The sequence below is a fragment of the Octopus bimaculoides genome, chromosome 6 (genome assembly GCF_001194135.2).
Source record: "Octopus bimaculoides isolate UCB-OBI-ISO-001 chromosome 6, ASM119413v2, whole genome shotgun sequence".
Classification (NCBI taxonomy): Eukaryota; Metazoa; Mollusca; class Cephalopoda; order Octopoda; family Octopodidae; genus Octopus; species Octopus bimaculoides.
This window is the reverse complement of record NC_068986.1, coordinates 80,054,453-80,069,085: the sequence shown is the minus strand read 5'-3', so window position 1 is coordinate 80,069,085 and position 14,633 is coordinate 80,054,453. Positions and strand designations below refer to the sequence as shown.

Below are 14,633 nucleotides of genomic sequence, written 5' to 3'. Positions count from 1 at the left end.
TATATGTATATATATATATATATGTATATATATATATATATGTATATATATAAACAAATAGTAAATGAGTATAGGCATATATACGTACAGGTATGTGCGTACCGACATCCACCTGTATGTATAGGTGCATATCTGGGTACAGGACATTGCAAACAAAACGTAGACGAGAAAACACACAAGCCCCATAGAGAACATTCTACTTCATCAGCTACCCCCGTTTTAACACCGGCGTTTCGAAGAGCTGGGCAGGACGCATCGTTAAAACGGCTATATATATATACACACACACCTGTGTTTGTGTAATAGTGCATACATCATTATCATTATATATATATATATATATATATGTATATATGGAAAAGTATATATGCATGTTTGTATATGCACAAATGCACACACACACACACACACACACGTATCTATGTATGTTCATGTCTATATCTAGTGTTACACGTGTATACATATTAAATCAATGAAATCTGTCTGCATCTGTGTGTCTCTCTTTCTCCCTCTCTCTATCTATTTGCGTATTTTCCTACGAATATTTCTGAAACATGGCGGTTTTCCAGGACAGAATTTGTTCCACAAGGGTTGGAACCAACTAAGGAAAAGAAAACCAAAAATAAAAAATAAAATAAATAAAATAAAATAATGACCTACCAACCTAGCTACGTAGCTAGCTAACTACCTACCTTCCTACCTACCTATCTTTCTTACCTACAAGCATATCTTGGTACTAATATATCTATCGTTTCTGATAGCCATACATGCCAAAATCAGGGATGTTTTAAAAAAGAGTTGAGTGAGAGAGAGTTTTTATTCCATACGTAGCTTTGTTTACTAACAACATTACAGACCAGCTGTGTGTTGTTGGCTGGCATTGTTCAACTTAAATAATTTTATCTGATCGTCTGTAAGTGTGGCAAACAGACCAGGCCCGCCGACCGGATGCCATATTGATGTCAAGTCAAATACTATCTTTAGAATATCATCCCACACACATACAAACACAGAGTCTGTGTCTGGTGTCTGTGTGTGTGTAATTTTATATATGTATGCGCATATATTTCTATCTGCATGCATATACGATTATACGAGTTTATATCTATCTATCGGTAAATATGTTGTATACGCATAAATTTATAGTTGTGTGTGTATGTGTATACACACTCACAGGCTGTCTATAAATTACTTTTACAATCTGAAAAAAAAAAGAAAAATCAGGAAAAAAGGTTAACTCAGCAGGTTGCATGCAACCAATGGAGTACACGTTCTCCTGTTTCTTATAAAACGTTATTTGTTTGCTTATGTTTTCCAATAAATTATAAGAATTTTTTCAAATTGCAAAAATAAGTTATGGACATGTTATATATGTTACATATATATATATATAAGCATGTTCCATGCGATATCGATAAACTGGTCAGCTGTTGTTTCTATTCAACCCTTATCAATTTTGATCATCAAAACCTATAGTCAAATGCCTCCAGCTTCCTACTGTGTCCATCCCATCTTTCATCAGATTTAATATATCTAATGACCATATTATCCATGTTTATTTTTGTTTAAGATGGCTGGACGTAATTTCACAGAGATTTGGCTGCTATTTTAAGCACACTGAGTGCCCATGTAAACAGCCCCTTGTTTAATTAACTGATCACTTTTACTTAGTGTTGTATTACGTGATACACTATCCAGAACAGTATATAATTTTTCGTGTAGTTTAAAGAGAAAGGGCAGTGTGCGTGATACTTTTTTCAAGATCTCCGGGGCTGATAAGAGAGAACAAAGGAGGGGATGGTATATCCCGACTGGAGATGTGACCTGCATGATTGCAACATTGCAATAAAGTATACTCCGCTGAAGCTACTCAATGATAAGGTGGTAGTGGTGGCCGGGTGAGCATGGCTAATAGTTGCAACTTATTATCTAGAGTAGTCCTTTATTATCTAATCCTTTTACTTGTTTTATTAACAATGTCCTAAACTACTTAACGAAGAACATTATAAAAGACCCTAACAAACAATGCTCTTCTACATTGTATACCATGTTGGTATATTTTTAAGTCTTTTATTTATTTTTACTTGTTTTAGTTATTGGACCGCGGCCATGCTGGGGCAACGTCTTGAAAGGTTTTAATCGAACAAATCGGCCCCTGTACTTTTCTTCTGTTTCTTTTTTAAAAGTCTGGTACTTATTCTATCCGGTCTCTTTTACTGAACCGCTAAGTTACATAAACGAACCAGTACCGGTTGTCAAACGTCTGGGAGCGTAACAAAAGCAATCAGAAAGACAGGCACACGCATACACACAAACACACACATATATATACGAGTAAGCACATAAATGCAAAAGAAGGTGGGAAAAATAGTACTCGAATACCGAGGGAAGAGTAATATGCTTTTTTTTTTATTAAAGTTACAAAAACATCGCAAAAATTGTTACTCAGTCTTGATCACAACTGTCCGACGGACGGAGACGTGAAATTCTGAGTAACAGTTTTTGTGATGTTTTTGTAGCTCTAATAAAAAAGCTACACACACACACACACACACACACACACACACATATATTTGCATGTTTTAAGGTACATCTCGCGGATGCTCTGGGATGCATCGTCAGTGATGTTTCTGGGGTCCCAGGGCATTTCGGGTCTTTCAACACTAGACACCTTATACGATGGGCTTGCGCATAATTTCCGTCCGCCAAATTCACTCACAGGGCATTCGGTCGGTCAGGGATAAGAATAGAAGATATGTAGAAGATACTTGCTCAAGGCGATATGTAGTAGAACTAAACTCGAAACGACGTCGTTGGTTTCGGGGGTTTAGTCTTCTTAGACAAACACTACTTACGTATATGCTATTTATTAATCACTGTATCACATTTTACCACGCAACACAAAACAATGCCATAGCATACTACATTACAAAATAGCAGAGCACAACAGTACAACATGTATTCATTTGTACTATGTCAAAACGTCTCAGTAACCGTAAAATTTAAATGACACACAGCACGTGTGTGTAAATCTCAGCTAAATATATATTTAGCATTGCGAAATAACATAACATAACATACCACTAGAGTAGATCATATGATGCCAAACTATATGTTGTTACCTTATATTTAAATGTTAAGGAGTAGCATCACAACTCTACTTATGAGAATATCATATTAACTCACACAAAGCATCACGTTATCGTAATATATTTTCACATTACCCATTGCTCTACAAAACTGCACAAGACCAAATGATTTCTTTTACATACCAAAAGAAATGCTATCCTGCGGGGACATCTACCTACCTACCTACACGCATATGTATATTTAACTGCTTTCAAAATAAATGTACATTTCATTTTAATGGCTCCGAGGAAGATATATGATGTTGCACAAGTATTCAGCCTTGAGGACATTGATTCTTGTACCAGAAACAGCTGTAAACTAATGAAAGTGATTACGTAACTCTTGTTCTTCTGTTATTCATTAATTGATATTATACTATGTTCTCTCATCGTGTTTTTCTCTAAAGTATAAGTATATTGAGGTCTAACAACTAATTTTTAGTATTGCTATGGCTAAGCGAAATTATATATGTATGTGTGTATATATGTGTATTTGTGTGTGTACATATATACACATGTATATATATGTATATATATATATGCTTTTATGTGTATATACATTCATATATATATATATATATATATATATATATATATACACATGCGTATAGATGCACACACACACACACACACACATACAAGATCAGACTCCAAGGAAACTGGTGTTGGTCTATGCATGTTTCTTCCTATGTTTCTTTCCCTAAGATTTTTACCGAATTGTTTGCTGTTATGTCTTGTAAGTTAAGTGCTTGTGCAGTGGTCTTCTCTCTCTGGCTCAAAGTAAACTTTGTGAATGTTGTGTATTGTCAGATTACTCGTACTTAAACATAACTATGGTAAAAGATATTTCAGTCATGGAAACTCAGTTGCTTGTGTATCAGGAACTTTGTTGTTCAATATAGCTTTAATTACTATTCTCAGTCAGAGTGAGAGAGAATGTGTCAGGTCTTTATTGAACAAAATTGCTGATGTATAATTCTCCTCTCTCTCTCTCTCTCTCTCTCACACACACACACACACGTATAATTACACATCTTCAAAGTAGGTCGCTGAACTAACAGGCTAATTTGTTTCATTACTTCGGCAAAGTAGCTGCGATTTAGAGGCAGGGTAAGTTTGAACTTAGCTAGGGAGGGTAATAGAAAGGGATGTTTGTTTCGGTTATACATATACTCTTTTACTCTTTTACTTATTCCAGTCTTTTGACTGTGGCCATGCTGGAGCACCGCCTTTAGTCGAGCAAATCGACCTCAGGACTTATTCTTTGGAAGCCTAGTACTTATTCTTTCGGTCTCTTTTGCCGAACCGCTAAGTTACGGGGACATAAACACACCAGCATCGGTTGTCAAGCGATGTTGGGGGGACAAACACAGACATACAAACACATACACACATACATATATATATACATATATACGACAGGCTTCTTTCAGTTTCCGTCTACCAAATCCACTCACAAGGCATTGGTCGGCCCGAGGCTATAGTAGAAGGCACTTGCCCAAGATGCCACGCAGTGGGACTAAACCCGGGACCATGTGGTTGGTAAGCAAGCTACTTACCACACAGCCACTCCTGTATATATATATATGTATTACCGAAATGTATACATATCGGTGTATAATCGCTATTATTATTATATTTATTTATTAGAAAGTGCTGTGATTAGGTTATTTTTACAGATACTGTACCACTGGAAATCTAAACAAAAAAGAGTTCTAACAGAGTAATGATCCTCAACATTCAGAGCTCAAATTCTGTTGAAGTCAGCTTTGCCTTTCACCCCTCCGAAATCAATAAAATAAACTTATAGTCATATATTTGGTCGATGTTCACATATTTTTGTTTCTAATTTTGTCTCAAAGCCAATAATTTGAAGGGATCAGAGCAGCCGGTTACATCAATTCCACTGCTCTACCGGTACTCATTTTATCGACTCCGAAATAAGAAAAGGCAACTTGATCTCGGCAGTATTTGAACTCTGAACGTAAAGAGTAGGAAGAAATGCTGCTATGCATTTTCTCTAATGCACCGACGATTCTGCCAGCTTGCTGTCTTAATAATGATAATAATAACTATTTCCTTATTTCTCTCCAAAATATCTTTGATCAAGCCACTGGTTTGAAGAAGAGAGATAGGGTCGAGTTAATCTACTTCATAGAATAATAATTGATTATTTTCTGAGTTAACGAGTCAATCTGTACGTGGCTGCTCAAAACAGCAGCTATATTCCTCAAATCACACTTATACTCTTTTAAAAAGACAAAGCCACATTGGCTTGTTTAGTACTAGATATATAAAAAACGGTGTTATGGCCTTGGTTGAAATGCTTTGATTATAGGTACACTCAACCAAGTCTGACATGTTAAAGCGATATAGTAACAAGTGGTTATTTTATTGACCTCATAAGGAAAGCTCAGTGGAATTGAAACAAATATATAGAAGAGATTAAAAATTAAGTATATGGCAAGGCATTTTTGCCATCATTTCACCTTATTAAAAATATTTTTTTTGAGGTTGACTACACTTTTGTAGGGAAGAGGAGCAATCATGCCTTTACCACTTTCGGTAGAATGTAAAGCCGATTCATACTGGATTTGAACTCAGAAATCAGGAAAACAAATATTGTATAGAATTTTAATCTGGCGGTGTTCTACGGATTTTTGCCCTTCTACTCACTTCACTGTACTTAATTATTTTTCAAAAATTGGATGTAAATACGGTTGTGTGATTAAGAAGTTCGTTTTGCGGCTACCTGGTCTCAGGTTCAGTTCCATTGCGCGGTACATTGAGAAAGTGTCCTCTACTGTAGTTCTCTGGGCCGAAGAATTCCCTGTGAGTAAATTTGGTAGGCGGAAACGGTGTGGAGGCACGTTGTATACACACACACGTGTGTGTGTGTGTGTGCATTTGTCTCCTCACCGCTTGACAACCAGTGTTGGTTTGCTTACGTCTACCTAGCAAAAGAGCCTGATACAATAAGTACCATACTTAAAAACAAAAAAACTAAATACTCGAGTCAATTTGTTCGACTAAACTCTGCAAGGCTGCTGTCCAACGACTGAAAGAAAAGATGGTGAACAGGTTAAAAAAAGAAGAAATAAAAAAGGAAAAGGGTCACCGATTTTGATAATTTATTGCATTAGTAGATTTATAACTGGTGCTTGTTTAAACGACTTCTGAAAAGGGAAGACAACTCTGACGAAATTTGAACAATCTTAGAAGGACTTACGTAATTGTTGTAAGTCATTTAATCCGGGCCTATATCATGCCTAACCCCTTCCACTACATTCAACATAATTAGCATCAATACTGATAATAATGATACTTATAATACACTACCGTACAACCAGATTAGATAAAAGTACACCAGAGATATCTATTCTAGACTAGAGTAATATCACACCACAGATATTATATGATGTCATACGGCATTATGTTATATTGGGCCATATAATCTTGATTAAAATTGCAATGACAGCGAATATATCTACTTGGATTTATTTTTGGTACCAATAAAATGCACATTTAGCATTCTCTAGAATACGCATACCATATTTTCTCGCACCATCCACGCACTAGTGATCATACAGAATAATAACTGGATAGTAGCTAGGTGAGCGGAATTTTCAAGTACGAAACACAATATTATTGGCGTGGTGAAGTATATGAAATATCTTAACTACATGGTTTCATCTTCTCCCGAAGTGAGTGAACATATATGCATATAATGGTGATGGCAATGAGTTCTATAAAATGTTAGTTTGAAGCAGAACTGCCGAAAACTTCATATTCATCTAATGATCTAGAATGAGTCAGCTTGACGGAACCCATTCTATTACAAGCTATATTCACGGAACGAATTTGAACACAGGGTTGCCAGTTATACATAACAAAACAATAGCCAATTTTTACACTGCTCTGGATGATGAAAAGGAGGATTATTTTGACGATGTACGACGGAATGTTACTTGCAACAGTGAAATGTGGTATCTATTTACAGTTAAGTAGACTGCGCCTGGACCAGGCAGTTTATTTAAAAGAAATTACATATCGGATAAGGGCTGTGGATTGTCAGAATTATCAGAGTGTGGTGCGGTTTTTTACGTTCTGATTTTAAGTCTCGCTGGGATTAACTTCATCTTTCATTCCTCCGGGGTCAATAATATAAAACAGCAGTCAAATACTAGAGTCGATTTAATCGACCGACTCTCTTCCCCCAAATTTCAGTCCTGCTTATATTAGAAACAATTATTATCTGGCATATGGTATGCAGAATGTTGATAGAAAATAAGTAATCGAAATACAATTTATCAAAAACAACTGACCGAAAAATGCTTAATCGAAATCGCTGTTTATCGAATTTTCAACTGATCGAAATATGTAGCAAATATTAAAATAAGATTATATCCTCGCTGTGTATTAGTATAATTTGTTTTATTGAATTTAAAGAACGGAGCAGTTATCTGTCAGACAAGTATGCTGTCTAAAAACCAGTATTTGTAGTCTAAATATAAATATACTTATGCAGTTTCCCATTATGTATTTAAAAAATATTAAGTAAATATTTAAAAAAATAATAAATTGGTACAAAATAACAGTTTCCCGTATTTTGAAAATTTGATTACAGTTTGATGAATTCTTGATTCGAGTGACAGTTACTTTCATCAATTGCATTTTTTAGAGGAACTGTTTTCGATCAATTGTTTTTGATACCAAACCTGTATATACACGCTTGCATACACCGTTTATTCAGCAGACAATCGAGAATATGATAACCGGAGGGAGGGAGGACTGCGTGAGCAATCAGCTGGGATATACATTCAACTGATTTGACTGAAACAATGTGAAATGAAATGTCTTGCTTAAGAACATATCGCGCTATCCGATACGAGAATTGAAATTCACAATCTTATAATAGCGAAACCAGCACTCAAAACACTAAGCCACCGTGGATTCACCACACACGCACACACACACACATACACACACACACACATACACGTTTGCTTGTATGTGCCTGTCGTTCTAACTTAGCGGTCCGGCAAAATTCGTACCATAATTGAAACAATATGTACTGTGGTCGATTCGATCAGTTAAGCACTTCAAGTCAGTGTCCCAGAATCTCTTCTACTCTAGGCACAAGGCCCGAAATTTTTTGGGAGGGGGCCAGTCGATCAGATTGACCCTAGTACGCAGCTGATACTTAAGTTATCGACCCCGAAAGGATGAAAGGCAAAGTCGATCTCGGCGGAATTTGAACTCGCAACGTAAAGACAGACGAAATACCGCTAAGCGTTTCGCCCGGCGTGCTAACGTTTCTGCCAGCTCGCCACCTTTCAGTGTCCCAGAATAACCGCTGTCCAATGACTGAAAGAAGTAAAAGCGTAGAACAAGAAGAAGCAAGAGCGTTAATCATCTGTATTGGCTTGGGAAGGTCGAATTTAGAAAGATTGTTAATTAGATTGGGAAATAATGTCCTTATATTCTGTCATTGCTGATACACATGATAAATTCATTCGTTTAAACTAGGTAGAACAGTGTTCTACCTAGTTTAAACGCTTATCTCCTGATAATCTTTTGATAACTCAAAGTTTCGTCACCGGTACAGAATATTTCAAGGGATCAGGTTTCATACTTACCTAACAGATAGGAGTAGTGATAAGTGATAGGTAGTGTGAGAGTCTTCAGTAACAAATTATGTAGGCATCATATATATTTAATAGGAATGTCACGATATAGTAGATTGGTGGTGGTGGCAAGGATTTAGTAGCTTTTGTAAACAACAGCAGAGATAAAGTAGAAGTGCAGAGAAAGATTCTGGACCGTGTCATCTACTCAGAGCCGAGGTTCAGGAATATCCTGTTTCGTTTTGTAATAGAGGCATGGCATAACAATAAATCAATAAGACGATTTATGCAACCCATCAGGCATTTAATAAGCTTTGTGTGTGATAGTACATGAAAATTATTGATGATTTAAAGCTAACTTTGATGATGTGCCATGTTTGAAAGAGAAAACCTATGACAAAAATGTGCAGGTGTTGCTATGTGGTAAGGCATTTGCTTCCCAACCACATGGTTCCGGGTTCAGTCCCACTGCGTGGCACCTTGTGCAAGTGTCCTCTACTATAGCCTCAGGTCGACCAAAGTCTTGTGAGTGGATTTGAAAGACGAAAACTAAAAGAAGCCCGTCGTATGTAAGCATATGTATATATATATATATATATATATATATATACATATATATCAATGTGTGTGTGTCTTTGTGTCCGTGTTTGTCCTCCCGCCATCGGCCGACAACTGGTGTTGGTGTGTTAACGTCCCCGTAACTTAGCGGTTCGGCAAAAAATATCGATAGGATAAATACCAGGCTTAAAAAAAGTACTGGGGTCGATTCATTCAGCTAAAATTCTTCAGGGCGGTGCCCCAGCATGGCTGCAGTCTAATGACTGAGACAAGTAAAAAATAAAAGATAAAGAACACTAGGTACTAGAAGGCTGAGTGAACAGTAAGGTGTCAGTACTGGATTCTTGGTTTACAGAGAGGAACATCATAGTAGATTTCTTGTTGCACTCTTTGAGACTGATCATTACATAACTTCATGTGCAGAATTGAACTCGATAAAGTCAATTTCTCGGTGACTGTTATGAGTCAGGTCAACTGGTCTAATCACCTCATATCCTATAAAATGATTTGCTCTGATATGATTCGCTATGATATGATTCGCTATGATATGATTCGCTCAAGGTCTTACTGTGGAGGTGTCCAGTTTTTTTCCAATAATATTCCCACTAGACCGAGATTCTAATCAAATTGTTTATGCTCTACCTTAAATCAAACTACCAGATCGGCTGTAAAGGATAGACCAAAGATGGACAATTGATACTCATAGCTTTTTGTTATCAAGTGCATTCCGCTTGTAACCATTCCGGTTTTATTCCAGATAGTGCGTCTTGGATTATGTTATCCAGTGCGTTCCTTCCGTCGGCTATAATTTTGAGGAATCTTTAACTGCTCTTTCTAATAGATCAAACGACTACATAAAAGCTTTGTCAGTAACTAAAGCAAAAGAATTAAGGTTAACCTTTCAAGTGCTGCGTTCGAGTTTTCTTTGTAATGAAACTTCCATTTCATTCTTTAAGTATTGCTTGAAGAAAATGAAGAGAGAAAGAAAGAGAGAGAGAGATATGCATGTCTTTAGGAAAGATTTGGATAATGGATGGTAAAAATGATAAACGTGACATTTGAAGACGAAATCACTTTCCAAATCCGTTTTGTAGGTTTCTAGGCTGGAACAGCGAAAGTGCATTTATCAGAGTCATATCTCAAATTTCCTTAGCTTTTCTTTTCAGCTATTTATTTCCATGCACATATTTATTATGACCAAAAATACGCTGCGAATAACAAAATGTTTCATTATTCAATGACATTACGTTCTGAATTCAAATTGCTCAGAGGTGAAAATTGACTTTCAACCTTCTGAGATTGTTATTGTTATTATGGTTTAGCCCCAAGTCAAGCAGGCCTATGGTTTAAGACATTCCAGCTGTAAATAAAAGGAATACATTATCTGATGCATCCTGGCCTTATACAGTACGGTAGGATGTGATCTGAAGAAATTATTTGTAGAAGGTCGTTGGACTACGAAGCTACCCTCTCCTTCTCATTGCCCGAGGTTGATGAAATAAATGTCAGTGCAATGTTGAGATTAATTTAATCGACTATGTTTTGACCTTGTAACTACTTTAAAAATAATTTGTGTATCTCTCGATATGCGACGGTGGCAGATGATAAAAATAATAAGGTGTCGTGTTATCGTTCCCTCTGGATGTCAACAGTTCGTACACGCGTTCCTGACGCTGTCCAATGGTAATAGCCAAAACACAACTATTGCAGGCTTAGTCAACGACCTATACTTTATAGAAAGTTGTTTAACTTGATCCCTTATCAACTTTCTGTACTATTTTTCAGTTTCTGATATAGTTACGAGGGCTGAATTTTTGTTTTTGGTGGAGGTTATGGGTTGATCAATTAAATCGACTCCAATATTCGAATGGTGTTTTATTTCATCGATTCCAGTCGGATGAAAGATAAAGTTAACCTCGGCTAGATTTGAACTATAAAAATGAGTAGGTATAATACAGCAAGATATTTTGTTCGATGCTCTAACGATTCTGTCATTTCATTAACGATATCTGTGCTACAAAATGGTTTCTGATATAGGCACAAGGCCAGCAATTTTGAGAGGAGGCAGGAGGGTAAGACGATTTCATCAATTTCAGTACTTGACTGGTACCTTATTTTATCAATCTCAGAGGGATGAACGGCAAAGTTGACCTCGACGAGATTTGAACCTAGAATGTAAACAGTCGGAAAAATATTGCAAAGTATTTGTACTATATTGTAAGATCATCTTTGATTCAGGAGACTTCATCAAAGTCATTCCAGCTATTTCAGCCTCACAGAATCTAGAACAATGTTATTCAACGTCTCTTATTTATTTGCTTATGTTTTAAGACAGCGGGTGTGAAGGCATTTGGTTCAGTGGTTAGGGCACCGGGCTCACAATCATAAAGTAGTGAGTTCGATTCCCAGACCGGACTGTGTGTTGTACTCTTGAGCAAGACACTTTATTTCACGTTACTCCAGTTCTCTCAGCTGTAGAAATGAGTTTGCGGTGTCACTAGTTCCAAGCTCTATCGGCCTTTGCCTTTCCTTTGGAAAACATCGGTGGCGTGGAGAGCGGAAGCTGGTATGCATGGGCAACTGCTGGTCTTCCATAAGCAATCTTGCCCGGACTTCTCAAAGATAACTTTCTAGGTGCAATCTCATGGTCATTCATGACTGAAGGGGGGTTCTTTACTTTTAAGATATAACTTTAAAAAAATTTGGTTGCTGTTTCTATCGGGTGCAATGAAAGTGTAGTGTCTCTCTCAATGGATTGACGTATAATTCGTAAAGTTCACTGTTATAAGCAGCCGAGTCTTTATCTGATACACAAATGTTTTGTTAGTTTGTAGAGTTGAAGCCAAGACCAGACAAGTTGTGGCTACGGTGAACTGCATCACAAAACCACCAACGATTAGAGAGTGTCAACCATGGCATTTACCAGTAGTTGTAGGGACTTTACTATGAAAAATTGAAATGCAAAAGCGGAAACAAAGCAACGACTGAAATCTTATCTTACATTTAAGGAGGGGACGGCGCCCCAACACCGATATATTGAAGAAATACGAAGTAAAACTTCAGCTGTTGCTTTGTTTTCCCTTTTGTACTAGATTTTGCATTGTTTTGAGCATGACAAATGTTTATATTATTTAACAGTACACAATGCTCCACCCCAAACTACTCTATACTAATTACACTCACACTCACACACACACACACACACACACACACACAAACGCGCGCGAGTGTATATATATATGAAACAAGTAAAATATCTGGTTACAAAATCTCTACAAGAGATGAAAGCAGTAACTACATATACTGAGAAGTAATGTTTATCGCCACTTCAACATGGCAATAAACATTGCTACCATTACGATGTTACCATTTTAACCACAAGAGGACGCCTCCTCCAGCTGGTTATTCGATGCATTCTGCTCCCAATATATATTACAAGCAGGGGAGCGAACTCCTACCCACTCCCAGCGACGGTACCACCAGACTGTACAGTTTTGAGCTATCTGAGCTCATCCTCAATAGTGGATAATCATCCTCTAGAGAGCAGTTCGCTCCAGCACGCAATATATAGAAATTTAATGACACCCAATCACTGATCTTGCAACAAGCAAATTAGCTAGCTAGAAAATCTCTAACTATACTGAGAAGCAATGTTTATCGCCATATATATATATATATATATATATATATATATATATATATATATATATATATATATATATATATATATATAAACAAATAGTAAATGAGTATATGCATATATACGTACAGGTATGTGCATACCGACATCCACCTGTATGTATAGGTGCATATCTGGGTACAGGACATTGCAAACAAACGTAGACGAGAACACACGAGCCACATAGAGAACATTCTACTTCATCAGCTACCTACGTTTTAACACCGGCGTTTCGACGTACTAGGGCAAGGAAGAAGAACTGGGATTCAAACTGTATAGGCAAGGAAGTAGACGGCATCATGCAGTAACAGTAACTGACTTAGACTATGCTGATGACTTGACATTACTAACAGGAGGTGCTGAGCAGATTAGAGCAGGAATCGGGGAAGGTAGGATTGTACTGTAACGCAAGGAAAACAGAGCTTCAAGTATTCAACCACGAAATGCCTGTGTCAGTGAAAGTGAGAGACGGTAAGTCACTCAAGGTAGCTGAAAATTTCAAATACCTCGGTGCAGTGGACACAAAGAACTGAAAAAGATACCGTAGCAAGGAAAGCTCTTACCTGGAGCGCATGCCATAAATTGAGAAAGGTATGGAGTTTAAAGTTAGCAAGGAAATTGAAAGTGGGGTTGTTTTTGACAACAGTGGAGTCTGTTCTATACAGGGCTGAAACATGGACGCTCACTAAAGCATCGAAGAAGCAGTTGGACGGTTGTTATATGAAGATGCTTAGAATGGCACTCAGTGTCTCCTGGAAGTGTCATACAACAAACGCCGACTTATACCAGGGACTACCAAAAGTAACATTGAAGATAAAGTATAGAAGGATGAGGTTAGGTGGACACTGCATCAGACGTACCGATGAAATCGCTAACAAGATAGTGCTCTGGCAACCAACGGAAGGAAGAACCAGGAGAAGAAGGAGGAAGACGACCTATATCGATAACTTGCTGGAGGATACTGGTATGGAAGGGGTGCAGGAGTTGAAGACCATTATGGAAGATCGAGATGCGTACAGAAAACGTGTGGAAACAGACTTGGGGCGTCCTGAGGGACGATCTAGATAGATAGATATATCACGGTATCGCCCGGATGTTTTTATACACTGTTGGTCACAGTATGACTCGCATTGTTTTAGCATTCGAATGTTGAATAGAATGTCAGTCCGTTGCAGGATTACCCATTCACAATCGAGTGGACGGCTGCAACACGAAACGAAGTGTTATGCTCAAGAACAGAATGTACAGCCAATCTCGGAGTCGAAACCGCTATCTCGCGGTAGTGAGTGCAACACATTAACCACTAGGTCACGCGCTTCACACTCATACACACACACGTGTATGCGCGCGTGTATGTATGTATAATATTTTTGTAAATTATGAATGGCAAGTACAGTTGTGTGTGTGTGTGTGTATGTGTGTGTGTGTGGCTCTAAGTTATCTAATGGGCATATCGCTGAAAACAACTTTCCTCATTCACTGTGTGTTTTGCAATAGTTGAGATTACCAATTTCATGGTTTTGGGTTCAGTCCCACCGCGCGGCATCTTAGGCAAGAATCTTCCACAAAAGCTTCGGGCCAAGTAATGCCTTGCGGTAAATTTGATAGACGGAAACTGCGAGGAAGCTCACCCTACACACA

At 37.5% G+C, this 14,633-nt stretch overlaps 1 protein-coding gene across 3 annotated transcripts in view; it reads left to right on the top strand.

Annotated features, from left to right (window-relative positions):
* Window positions 1-14,633, top strand: part of LOC106882558 (uncharacterized) — a 214,413-nt gene that overhangs the window by 19,301 nt on the left and 180,479 nt on the right. The window lies entirely within an intron of this gene.